At 58.1% G+C, this 13,331-nt stretch overlaps 1 pseudogene; it reads left to right on the top strand.

Moving 5' to 3' along the window:
• The first annotated feature begins 443 nt into the window (after window positions 1–443).
• LOC112445469 (ciliary neurotrophic factor receptor subunit alpha-like) lies at window positions 444–13,325 on the top strand (annotated as a pseudogene).
• Window positions 13,326–13,331: the final 6 nt, after the last annotated feature.

Genomic DNA, 13,331 nt, shown 5'->3' on the forward strand with positions numbered 1-13,331 from the left:
AGAGAAGGGAAGAGAAAGAGGAAGGAGTTCAGGAGGGTGCCCCTTGGCTCAGCTTGCCTGGCTAGCAGATGTCAGTGACTGGGCTGGGCCTCTTGGTGGCAGGAGGCTGGGGTTATGGGGGTCAGGAAAGCTTTCAAAAGGACCTGGTGACTGGAGTGACCTAGGTCTTCTGTCCCAGCACTCTACACAAACTCTCTCTCTCATACACGCACACAGGATCACCCAGTCACACACAGAGTCCCCAGACACGCATGCACACGTCCAAGTTTGGAGACACTCACATACTTGTGCCCTTGCACGCCATGAAGGAATTTTGCAGATCCCTTGTCTCCTCAAGACCACTCGCGCCCTGAGCCTCAGGGGGCCTGCTCTCGCTATCATCTGGGAGTGCTGGGCCAGGCTGTGACCTCTGACTTCTGCCTGTGCCTTCCCACCCGCCACAGAGACTCCCCACGTGCAGTACGAGCGCCTGGGCTCAGACGTGACTCTGCCGTGTGGGACTGCCAGCTGGGACGCAGCGGTGACGTGGCGGGTGAATGGCACAGACCTGGCCCCCGACCTGCTCAACGGCTCTCAGCTCGTGCTCCGGAGCCTGGAGCTGGGCCACGGCGGCCTGTACGCCTGCTTCCACCGGGACTCCTGGCACCTGCGCCACCAGGTGCTTCTCCATGTGGGCTGTAAGTGTGACTCCCAGCCCCTCGCGTGACCCCGCTGCATTCAGTGGGGGAGCCAGTGAGGCCCAGGCCCTCGGCCCAATCACATCCCTTCCTGGTGGTGTGGAGGTCCTGACCCCTGTCCGCTGACCTTGTCTAAGCCTACTGTTCTGACCTCTGAGCCCAGTGTCGCCCCCTGAGTCCAGACCCCTGGCATTTTGCACTGGTATCCACCCTCCACTGGAGGTCTTTGAGACTCAGAAATCCTGTCCCCTATGACAAGATGGGCTCAGGAGGGCTGGCAGGGCACGGCCCATGTGCAGCCTGGTGGGAGGAATCCTAGGTCACAGCTCCTAGCTGGGTTGGCCTCGTTCCAGTGCATGCTCTCCCAGGGGCTGGCTGCGAGGGCCTTGGGGAGAAAATGGGATATCTGGTGATGCTGGCAGAGGTGTGGGCAGTCTAGGAGGCCCCGGGGAAGAAGGAAGGCTTCCTGGAGGCTGAAAGGGCCTGGGAAGGTCACTTGGGTTGGTGTAAATGGCAGAAGGGAGCTGAAGGAGGGGAGGGACATGATCAGGGTCACGTTGTTAAAAGATCTTTCTCATTGTCCTGCAGGGCTGGCAGGTGGGTGGGCAAAGCAAGGGGCAGGAAGGAGGCTGTTGCTGGGATGCAAGAGAGTGGAGGAGGACCTGGGACTGGAACATGGGGTTGGGAAGCTGAGAAGAGTGATTTCGCCTCCAGGAGTCGCTGATGGATCGGAGATAGGGAGAGTGGGAGAGTGGACAGTGGGAAGAGTCAAGACAGCTGGTAGGACCGATTGCTGCAACGGAGACAAGGTGCAGGGGTCAGCTGGAGGAGGAGACAGTGTGTTCTGTTCATGCGGTGTCTCAGTTTGGCTTTCCCTGGAATCAGAACCCAAGATGATAGTTCGCAGGCAAGTAGTTTATTTGGCAGGTGACAGAAACATCATTGGGGCATGGGAGAATGATAGAGAAAAGGAAGTGAAGTTAGCCAATAAAGAGGGAGTTACCTAGCCATTGCTTCTGGGCACCCTGCTGAGGGAGCTCTGGGAGCTGAGGAGGCAGAGCAAGTGCCTTGGAATTCTCCTGCCTGAGGGCTGAGGGAGCCCGGATGCTTACACACTGAGGAGTGGGGGCGGGGGAGGGGAGGCTTTCATTCCCAGCACTTTTGGCCTGATGCCCCGGCAGGCATGCAGGTTTTGGTGGCCAAAGAAAGCTCTTAGGCAAATAACTGCAGAGGCGGTCAGCGGGTACGGGTGAGGGATCTGCGGCACCATCTGCTATAGATGTTGGGTTTTGGTCCCTGGGGGACAACCAGGAGTAGATGGCTGGTAGCCAATGGATCTGAGGTTCTGGGACTCAGGGAGAGGCCTGTGCTGGAGATGGGAATGGAGGTGGGGGGGTTTGTCAGCATTAATTCTTTGGGAGACGATGAGATGGTCAAGGGTGAGGCTGTGGGATGAGGAGAGAAGAGGACCCAGGACCCGCTGTAAAAGGGGTTGATCGAAGGAAATGAGCCACAAAAAGAGATTGGAGATCAGAAGGAGCCCAGCAGGACGGGAGAAGGGGGAGCAAGTGAGTGCGATTCAGAAGAGGTGTTAGGAAGCTCAGGAGGAGGAGGTTATCAGTGTTGCTGAGGGTCAGCTGGGCAGGTCCTTGGTGGTCAGCCGGAGCCATCAACTGACAGAATAAATACTCTGACATAGTTTCGTTTCTTCTCTGTTTGAGCCAAGGATTCAGGCTTCTCTGGCCTCATCCCATTTGGGCGATACACCCCACTCTACTTACTCCCTTGGAGCTGCTTTCTGTACTCCCTCTGAGCTGCCGAGGGGAAGAGATGCTTGAGGGGCCTGAGAGTGGGTCCTTGCCCCATTGTCAGGCGATAGGTGTGGACAGCCATGGGAAATGTTAGGCCGAAGGGTTGCTCAGCGTGCTCCACGAAAACACTGACCCATCAGTGGGGCCAGAGGAGGGGGAAAGTATGTTTTGGTAGGGATGTTCCTTTCCCCACAGAAAAGCCTTTTTACATGTTTAAACTGGAGAGATGGCAGTCGTAACAAAACGTCTTAGTCGCAAGCCCAGGGTGGAGTGACTCCTGCCCACTGGAGTCTTCCTGGCCCACCACAGGGTACCCTAGAAGTGGACCACGCAGCCTAGCCCTGGGCCCTCACATGGGGAAAGAGGCCACATGCTGAGTGGCATGCAGGGAGGATGAGGCCAACTGGCACCAGCCAGCCACACCCGTGTCTTATCAGCTTGAGCCCCAGAAGTCTTCTGATGGACAAAGCTGGCTGTGATGGCCAGGCCTGGGTGACTCCGGCCCTCGTTCCCAATTTCTTGAGTTTCTTTGAGAGGTCACTGAAGGAGATTGGGTCTACAAGTAAGGCGGTAGCCACGCCCACAGGCCATGCCCACAGCTGCTGTTTGTGACCAGAGCCCAGACTTTTTCTGTATAGCGCTGACCACTCTTCAGGCCTGCCTGTCAGAGGGGTGCTGGCCATGAATTGGCTGTAGCATTAGTAACAGGTACTTATCTCGCATTGCCTTGTTTCCTTCTAGGGTTGGTCAGGACAGGGGACATTATCATGATTTGTTTCAGTCACTTTATATTAGTAACAAGAGACTGGGTTTGGCAACCTTCAATATCAAATTATCCTTCTCACCAGGCTCAGAGAACAGGACAGAGTTACCCCTGATTTGTGGGCCATTCAGACTAAAAATTATTTAATATTTATCTAAACATGTAAGATTTTCGTGTCTCTATTTCCAAGGGAACCTGATCATAAAAATATTCTGTTGTAAGTCCCCTTAACCAGGGCTGATCCCTGAACTGCTTCCTTTTGACCCACCTTTCTGCCTCAGGCAGATGTTCACACCCCCTTCTAAGAGGCCCCTACCCAAGGTGATGAAAGGACACCCCCCGACACACACATCAGGAAGCAGGACCACAAGGTTCCTTTTAGTAGCATCCTTTTGTTTGCCTAGACAGTGCTAATTCCATTCATTCTGATTTTGAGCTGAAATAATCAGAGATTGACTAATTTTAAATAGACATTCCTTGTCAGTTTTTAAATATTCGTATTTGATTGGTTAGGACAGGAACTCTAGTCCCCCTGGTTCAGCATTGCTTCCTCCTCAGCTCTGTTTGCTGGAGGAAGAGAAGCCTGTGGTTGAGGAAGTTGGGGAGAGAAAAAGATGGGTGGGAAGGTGGGCATTTAGGAGTCCAGAAAGAGATGTCACGAGATAAGGTTAGGACGGCCATGGGCCCTGAATGCCCAGGCAAGAGGAGGAGGAGTAGTGTGGGTGCGGCCTGGGAGGGCTGGAGCTGGAAGGGTCACCCCGCCCTGCCTGGCCTGATCTGGCCTGGCCAGGGGCGTGGGCAGCCTGCCCCTCCTCCTCTCTGAGCCGTTGGGCAGGCCTTAGCGTGCCGGGGGCTCCAGCCCAGGCGGGCTGGCGAGATGAGAGGAAAAACATGCGGTTTGGTGGGCTGGACATGGAAAACAAGCCAATTAGGAGGAAACAAACAAACCCTGGGCCAGCGAGGGTACATGCACGCAGGCACACGCACACACGGCCCCGCGTGGGGCGCTAGGATGCCCTGCTGCAGGCTGATGCTGTCATTTGGGCATCTCAGGAGCCCCCACAGGGGCGACTCAGCAAGTCTGGGCACCCCGGAGCGTGCATGTTTGTGATAACGTGACACGCATGTGCACGGGCTTTGGCTCACACACATGCTCTCACACGGCGTTCTGCTCATATGTGTGAACACACTGGGCACCTTCCCACACCACGGTTTGAAAAACACCTTCAGGCTTAAGGTCTGTCTCACACACAGTATCGCAGGTCCGTGTCTTGCCATCACTGTCTCACACACAATAGCGCATTCACATGCCTCTGTACAGAGGACACCGCGGCCACGCGGCCTCAGACATGTGAACAGTCCCCACATCGTATGGCCTCACCCCGCATCCCACACAAACAGTCATCTGGCCATCCCAGTGACACATGCGCCGGACTCAGTCACACAGGAAGCCCATCAGAGTTCCACACGCCGCCTCACAACTGCAGTCTCTCACAAACAGTTCTCCCTGACGTGCAGCACACTCACAAACAGGCCTCCTAATTGCACCACTGTCCGCAACCTCACACTTGGTCTCTCACAGCCACCCCCACCTCACCCACCCAATCCCTCAGCTGGGCTCCAGCTGCAGCGAGTCACTCCTTTTCTTTCCTTTCTTTCTTTTTCTTTCTCTTTTCCTCTGAGAAAACCTGGTCCTGTCAGGAAACCCAAGCCCTTCCCTACTCAGGGCCCAGGCCAGGCAGGAGTAGCCAGATGACAGACAAAGCCCTGCCCCCACCGCCCCCCCACGACCTGCCCAGTCAGCCAGTCAGAGAGGGGAACTGGTTTGAGGGAAGGTTTGAGGGAGGCTCGTCTAAGGGGGGAGGATGGTCAGAGGGGAATGGAGGGAGCTGGTCAATGGGGAGGCGAGTCCGTCCTCCTCTGCCCTCCAGAGTCCCAGGTGGCAGGGAGCTGACTCTGCAGGCTTCAGTCCTCACCCCCCCATGCGCCCTCTCCTTTGAAGCCTGGGCTAAGGGAGGGTGGGCGGGGTGCGGGGGAGTGGAGGCTTCTCAGCCGACCTCGGAATGTCTTTCCTCCTGGGGTGACTGCCAGCTCTGGCCTGGCCCACAGGCCCCCCACAAGGCACTTCCTGTGTCCTTGGCCGCCCCCCCCACCCCCATGCCTCTGTGCCCCTGGGCAGATAGCAAGGGATATGTGAGGCTCACAGGATGAACACAGGACAGACACAAGATGAACTCAGCGCCAGGAAGGCTTCCCAGGGGAGGCAGACCGTGGCGGGCGGCAGGCAGGTTGCCGTTGTGCAGGGCTCCGCTGGCCCCCAACTCTCCCTGCAGGCCTGGGGCTGGAGACATCTCAGCCCACGCCGTCACCCACTCTGCCTGCTACACACAGCTGCCCTCGTGCCCCTCTGACCCCCTCATCACTCCTATCTGCTCTCATGCCTATCTGTCCCCCTCATCACTCCTGAGCCTGGCCTCGTGCCCCCTGACATCCCTAATTGCTCTTGAACTCCTCTAATGCCCTTCTGAACCCCTCACCACTCCTGAGCTCCCCTCATGCCCTCTGGCCCCTCATCACTCCTGAGCTCCCCTCACACCTCTCTGGCCCCCTCATCACTCCTGAGCTCCCCTCAACCTCTCTGGCCCCTCATCACTCCTGAGCTCCCCTCATGCCCGTCTGACACCCTCATGACTCCTGCTGCAGAGCTGGATCGCTCCTGGGGGTCTGAGCACATACATACCTCACACATACTGGGCATGAACACGAAATCACACAGAGTCACTCACAATCACGTGCACCCTGGATAAGAGCCCACAGTTCCCCGTGTATCACCACAGCCACTCAGCAGGCGTAGACATGCCCTCCCCTTCACCATCCCTGGCTTATTGAGCTGCCCCCTCCCACTTCCTGTCCACCTGTCAGGCAGGGGCGGGGCGGGAGGGCACAGAAGGGAGGTGTCAGTATCCCGGAGCTGTGGACGACATTTCCTTGCCTGGGTCAGATCACAGAAACTGCTCCTTCAGGGAACCTGAGCCGCTTGTCCTCACGCCTTACCAACACCCGAGGTTGGGGACAGCTGGGCTGAGTGCTCACAGCAGCAAAAAGTGTTAGACGCAGGGAGGACTTCCCAAGTACGTAGGTGTGGTCATGCCGGGGGGTATTCCCATCCTGGTGCTTGGCAGTGCTCGGCTTGCTGTGTGACCCCAGGCATTGTCCCCAGCCCTCTCTGGCCCTCTGCGTTCCCAGAGTAAGGCAGCTGCTGACTGTATAAAGGGCTCTTAAACGGGTCTGATGGGACTGGGGCTGGGTGAGTACACGCCAACGAACAACACACACACACACAGTCAACGCATAGGCATGTGGTCGTGAGCTGCATATACGGACCCTCCTACATACATTCCCACATTCCATCGCACGTCATTCACTCACGTCACACACACACACGTAACACATACATGAACGTGAACAGTGCTGTCGTTTGTGTGGAGCCCCCAGGGCTGTCTTGTGTTCCTTGTTCTCTCCTGAGGGGAAGCCTGGAATGTGTCTTCGGCTGGGAGTGCACCCTGATCACCCCAGCAACCAGAGGACCCGGTGGAGCCCCCACCCTTGACCTCTGTTGCAGTCTCCCTCTGGAGATGGACGCAAGGTGGCAGGAGACGTGGGGCTGGGGCCAGTTCCCCCAGACATCACCTCCGTCCCGTGATTGATGAGCTGAGGCCCGCAGCCCCCTGCTCCCCATGGTTCCCGCCTCCATTGAGCAGGTGGAGGGGGGGCTCCCTCTCCATACAGGCCCTTGTTTTTCTTTAATTAAACATCTGGCTCTCTGTGGCCTGGGAAGCCTCAGACCCTCGCTGACAGCACTTCCACCCCCACCTCTGGCATTGCTGTTGGGTTTGAAGAGGGAGAGCTGGGGGTTTGGGGCCCACCTGTCCCCACACTTGCACCAGGGACTGGGGGCTCAGGAACGCCTGACCGTGCTGTCCTCGACCCCCTCCCAGTGCCGGCGCGGAGCCCGTGCTCAGCTGCCGCTCCAACACTTATCCAAGGGCTTCTACTGGCAGCTGGCATCTGCCCACTCCCACCTACATCCCCAACACCTTCAATGTGACCGTGCTTGAGTAGACACACCCAGGACGCCGGTCCAACCCTGACTCTCCCGGCCCCCTCCGTGCCCTCCATCCATACCCTGTAGCCCAGCCTTGGGCTTGACTTCTCCCAGCCTCCACCTGCCCGATCCTTGAGGTTGGTGATGGTGCCTGGGCTTCACCCTCCCCAGGCATGGCTTCCAAAATGATGGTCCTGTGAGAAGGGACCCCGGCCGTCAAGAACCGCTGCCACATCCGCTACCAATCACCTGTTCTCCACCGTCAGTACAAGGTCTCGATAAGTGTCAGCAACCCCTGGGCACAATGCCACAGCCATCACCTTTGATGAGTTCACCATCGGTGCGTGGGGATTGCGGGAGGGAGGGGGGTCCCTGCTGCATCCTGCAGTGGGAGTGTGTAAGTGGATGTTTGCCAGAGGTGTGTATGAGCACGCGTGGGGATGTTCGCGAGTGTCTGCCCAGGTGTGTGTGGAAATGTATAACATGTGCGTCCACGCCATGGCATGTACACACCTGTGACGTTTGAGTGGATGCCCTTTACCTGCTGGGGCCGAGAGGCTCTCCAGCCAGCTCTTTCTCATCTCTCTGGCTCCCAGAGCATGCAGGAGGGGAGGGGGGCAGGCCGGGCCAGAACCTTGTGCAGCTGCAGCCTCCAATCCACCCCCCCACAACCACGCTAATGGCTTTCCTTACGGCCTGTGATGAATGAGGTGTCAGAATAGGAGACAGGACTGGGACAGAGACCGCCCTCCTCCCAGCCCCCATCCCAGCCAGACCCCCTGCCTGCCCCTGTCCATCCCAGCCAGACCCTCTGCCTCCACCCACACCCCCGCCATGGCTGGGTCCTTGGCCAGACTCTACATGACCTCGGCCCTTAGCTGCTTCCATCAGATCCTCAGCCCACTTCCAACCCAGATCTGCAACACTGTGAACTGTCTTTTAACCTTGACCCACAGAGCAGCTTCAAGCCCAGACTCTCCAAGGGAGCCGTGTCTCAGTAGGGAACTGGAAAAAGTTGAGGTGGAAACCAGGCTTGGGGGGAGTAATGTGATGCTGGTACAGGAGTGGGTGATCCAGGTGATGATGAGGGTCGTGATAGAGCATGACACAGGCTTAGTAATTGGGATGCTGGTCATCATGAGGATGGGGTTGGGGTGAAATTTATGATGTTGATATCATGAGCTGGTGACAATGACTGTGGTGACAGTCCACTGGTGATGACAGGGATGTGAAAGGTGGAAGGAATGAAATGGTTGTTAACAGTAGTTGCCAAGCTGACAACAACAGAGGAACCAATGATTATCGATGTGTGCTGGTTGTCATGGTGGCTGGGGTTGTTCAAGAGATCAGTGTGGTACCAAAGCTGTGTTTCCTAAACAGTGAAGCCTGACCCTCCGGAAAATGTGGTAGCCCGGCCAGTGCCCAGCAACCCTCGCCGGCTAGAGGTGACGTGGCAGACCCCGTCGACCTGGCCCGACCCCGAGTCCTTTCCTCTCAAGTTCTTTTCTGCGCTATCGACCCCTCATCCTGGACCAGTGGCAGCATGTGAGTGCCTTGCCCTGCCCTGCCTGGATCCTGAGAGCAGAAATCAGAGCCACCCAGCATGGGAGTCCTTGCTGCTGGCTGTTCCAGTGGGAACAGAGAGCAGTCGGAGAGCTTTCTGTGGTGGAGGTGGGGCCTGGAAGGATGGATGGAGCTGAGGCGGGCACCCTGATTGACCCCCATTAAGACAGGCAATGGCACCCCTCTCCAGTACCCTGCCTGGAAAATCCCATGGATGGAGGAGCCTGGAAGGCTGCAGTCCGGGGTCGCTGAGGTCGGACACGACTGAGCAACTTCACTTTCACTTTTCACTTTCATGCATTGGAGAAGGAAATGGCAACCCAATCCAGTGTTCTTGCTGGAGAATCCCAGGGACGGGGGAGCCTGGTGGGCTGCCATCTATGGGTCGCGCTTCATGACTGAAGCGACTTAGTAGTAGTAGGACAGTCAAACACGCCTGTCTATGTGACTCCCCGGGATAGTGGAGAGAGATGCTGGAGCAGATGGTGGCAGTGTTTCCCTTTTCCTGTCTCTGGCTTCAGTCCAGATCAGACATCTCTCTCCTACACTCTGGACCAGGCTCTGGCCTGGACCCGAGGACAGGATAGTCCCTGTCTTCACAGATGGGCTCCAGGGTCAGAATCAGGCAATAGAGTCAAGCTCAACCCAAGGTGTGAGTTCAGGCCATGACTAGTGTCATGGCTCCAAAGTCAAGCCTCACTTAGGTGTCAGCTTAAAGTTATGGGTCAGAAGGTGATTTGGCCAGGAAGCAAGCAGGACAGGGCAGCACGGGGTCAGGCTGTTGTCTGGATGCTGATCAAGCTATGAGAGAGAGCTCTGGGGATCTGCCAAGGTTCGGGCAGTCTGGAGTTTCTCTCTCCTTGAGAGCCTGGGGTTGTGGGTGCTGTCTGAGGGTGGGAGGTCTGAAGGCAAGGACTGGGGCTGGAGGATGCTCCCCATGGCAACCCAGGCTGGCACTCAGGGTCACCCTGTACCCCACCACATCTACCTGGTTCCAGCCCCATCTCCTCATGCCCCCGTCCCGGCTGGCCTTTAAAGTATGTAATTCAATTCCAGGCGCCTGTCCTGGTTGCAGGCCTGGCCCCCACAAGGCTGCTCATATGCTCATATGTTCCCTGACAGAGTCCGGAGTCCCTCCTGCCTGGCCAGCTGCCCGCGACTAATGCATTGCTAATAACCAGGGTCTAGTTTCACAAGCCCCCCTCCCTGCTAACGAGCTACAGGCAGCAGCCCTGCGCGTCGCGGCGCACACGCCTTGCCGTGGACCTGGCACACTCCCACCACACACACACGGGAACGTGCACACACACATGTGGTCCCAGCAGAACCATTCTCCACCATGCATGTGACTAACGTGCCAAGGCACGCACTGCCTGCACCGTGGCAGAACTGACCCCCACGCTGACTTGGCAGAGCAGAGTATGTGGGTTCCATGGCAAGGACACATGTGGCCTGTGGCCCACGTTAGCCCTGTTCCATGTCACGTCGGCTTGGTGGTTGGCTAGATGTTGGTTCTTTTGAACTTGAGTTTGCTCTGAACAGCATTGACTGTCCCCGGTCCTTAGTCTTGGGAGAGGCAGGTGTATGATGGGGAGGGCAAGCAGAGAAAATATCACTTGGCTTTTCAGGAGGATGTGAGAGATACAGGCCAGGAGTCGCACAAGAATGGGTGCCTTGAGGTCTGGCTGCTGCTGCTGCTGCTAAGTCGCTTCAGTCGTGTCCGACTCTGTGCGACCCCATAGACGGCAGCCCACCAGGCTCCCCCGTCCCTGGGATTCTCCAGGCAGAGACACTGGAGTGGGTTGCCATTGCCTTCTCCAATGCATGAAAGTGAAAAGTGAAAGTGAACTCGTTCAGGTCTGGCAGGGCTCTCAAAATGGACCGGGGAGGCGAGCGTGGGTTCCCTGCATCTTTTTGCCCTGGGCATCACTCAGCAGGAAGGGAGAAGGGCATACAGCCACAGACAGGAGGCCTCCTAGTCAAGGCAGATGCCAGCAACTCGGGAATTCCTGCCACTTGTGGAGCCATTCTCTGAAGGGGGTGGATTAAGGATCAGTGACCACCTGACTAGAAGGGCCCAGGCCTAGGAGACGTGGCTTCCTGGAGAGCCATGGGCTCCTAGGCCACATCACTAGAGGTGTGGTGGGTTGCCCACCCTAGGCCTGCCAATGAGGTGGTCATTTGAACTGCTCCCCATGTTCTCTCCCTTTGGGGAAAGATCTGGGGACAGAATCAAAGGAGGGGGCCTGAGGTGGAATCCTGGCAAGGGGGAGAAGGAGCTGAATGAGCTGGGTCTACTTAGCAGAGGGAGTCTTTGCAGAGCCAGAGGGGACCAGATTGGAACTGGGCCCCAGCTCCAGGAAGTGAGGGTCTCTGAGGCCCACCCATCTTCTAGAGCTAGTAGGACTCACTGAGCCCAGTCTGGGTCCAAAATGCTTCCATATTGACTCTGGCTCTACCCACACCTCCTACCTGAGGCCCATGGACCCTGGAGGGGTTGGGAGGCCTTCCCCCCCCAACTTGGACCCAGCTGCACACACACATACACAACATTGTACTCACAGGCTCTCAGCCTTCCCCCCAACTTGGACCCAGCTGCACACACGCACGCGCGCGCGCACACACAACACACACACACACACACACACACACACACACACTTGTACTCACAGGCTGTTAGGTCAGGTAGCCCAGACCCTGGTTTTTTGGGAGAAGACTGGAACGGGGACCAAGAAAGCCCTAAAGCCAGACGTGGCCCAGAGCGGCCCTCCTCCGCCCCTGCCGGCTGCCCCTGTTTACGAGGCGGCTTAATGAGGCGGCGGGTGCCGCTGAGATGAACCAGAGCCCAGCCTGGGCCTGGGAGGGGCGCCGGACAGGCAGGCCAGCCTGGAGGGTGGGGGAGACCAGCACAAGGGCTGGCCAGGCCGGGGCGGGGTGGCGATGCCTCCAGGAGGAAATGGAGCAGCTGTCCTGCGGTCCCGCTGCCCCCGGAACTGCCCCCCATCCCTTTCCGCCTCAGGCTGGAGGCCTCCCTGAGGGAGAGACCCAGCTGGGGCCAGGCTGGTGGGTGCGCTGGGCATCTGGGAACCCGGGCTCCGAGTTGGAACCCGTGATAATGACAGAGCTGGCTGAAGTCTGTTTGGCCCTCACCCTGTCCCTGCGTCCTTATTACAACCCTGTGAGGGAGATCGTTAACGCCATTTTACAGATGAGGACTGCAAGGCAAGTGGAAGTTAAGTCAGTCACCTAGCGAGAGGGATGGATGGAGCTGAAATCTGGACTCGGGCAGCCCAGCTCCAAGTCTGTGCGTGTGGCTTTCCCACAACAGCTTCTTCATGGGGGAGGAAGAGGGCAGCCCCGCACTAACCCTCTCTCACCCCAACCTCGTGTTGCCTCCAGCTGGGACCGAGGTCAGGGGCTTGTGAGAGCTGGGTGACAGCAGAGTGGAGATGTGAGCACAGTCCTGCTGACTCTCCCTCGGGGTGCGGGGAGCTTTCTGTCTCCTTAAAGATCTCCCTCAGGACTGTCTTCGCTCCCTGGGGGCGGCGGGTCTCCTCCCTGACGTGTCTTTACTCTCCCCTAGAGGTGTTCTCAGTAGCCCCTCCCTCCCCCAGGGAAGTCCTTGTGCCCTCCAGGGTATGTTCACTCCTCTCCCCTCCCCGAAGTGTTCTCCTGTCTCCTGGGGTGCCTCACTCTCCTGACCTCCAGGGTCCATCATCCCTCTCCCCCCTCCTACTCCATGGTGGTCTGGCTGCAGGTGGAGCTGTCAGACGGCACGGCACACACCATCACAGATGCCTACGCTGGCAAGGAGTACATCATCCAGGTGGCGGCCAAGGACAACGAGATTGGGACGTGGAGCGACTGGAGCGTGGCTGCCCACGCCACGCCCTGGACGGAGGAGCCACGACACCTGACCACTGAGGCCCAGGCCCCCGGTGAGCCTCCCCTCACCCCGTGCTGCCTCCTGTCCTCCTGGGACTTGGAGCGTGTGCCCCAGGGCTCTCTGAACCCTGTGTGGCTGCCACACTCCCTTGGTCTGTCCAACCCCTGCTGTTCCTTGTCCTTGCTGTTTGGACATTCTCAGCAGGGGCCACTGGATGGAGAGGTCATCTGTGCGCCTGGGGGAAGCAGCAAGGACCTGCCTGATGGGTGAGGCTGAGGCTGTCTCACCGGGAGCAGCACTGGTCTAACACAGGAGGCAGGAGCCATGTCTCGTGGACCCCCAATCTGGGGATCCCCAGCCCTGGCCCAGCCCTTCCCTGAGTTTCCCCCATGTTCCCCAGAGACCACGACCAGCACCACCAGCTCACTGGCACCCCCGCCCACCACGAAGATCTGTGACCCCGGGGAGCTGGGCAGCGGCGGGGCAGCCTCGGCGCCCTCCTTCGTCAGTGTCCCTGTTACTCTGG

Source organism: Bos taurus, unplaced genomic scaffold (genome assembly GCF_002263795.3).
Source record: "Bos taurus isolate L1 Dominette 01449 registration number 42190680 breed Hereford unplaced genomic scaffold, ARS-UCD2.0 Leftover_ScbfJmS_1475, whole genome shotgun sequence".
In the NCBI taxonomy this organism is placed as follows: Eukaryota; Metazoa; Chordata; class Mammalia; order Artiodactyla; family Bovidae; genus Bos; species Bos taurus.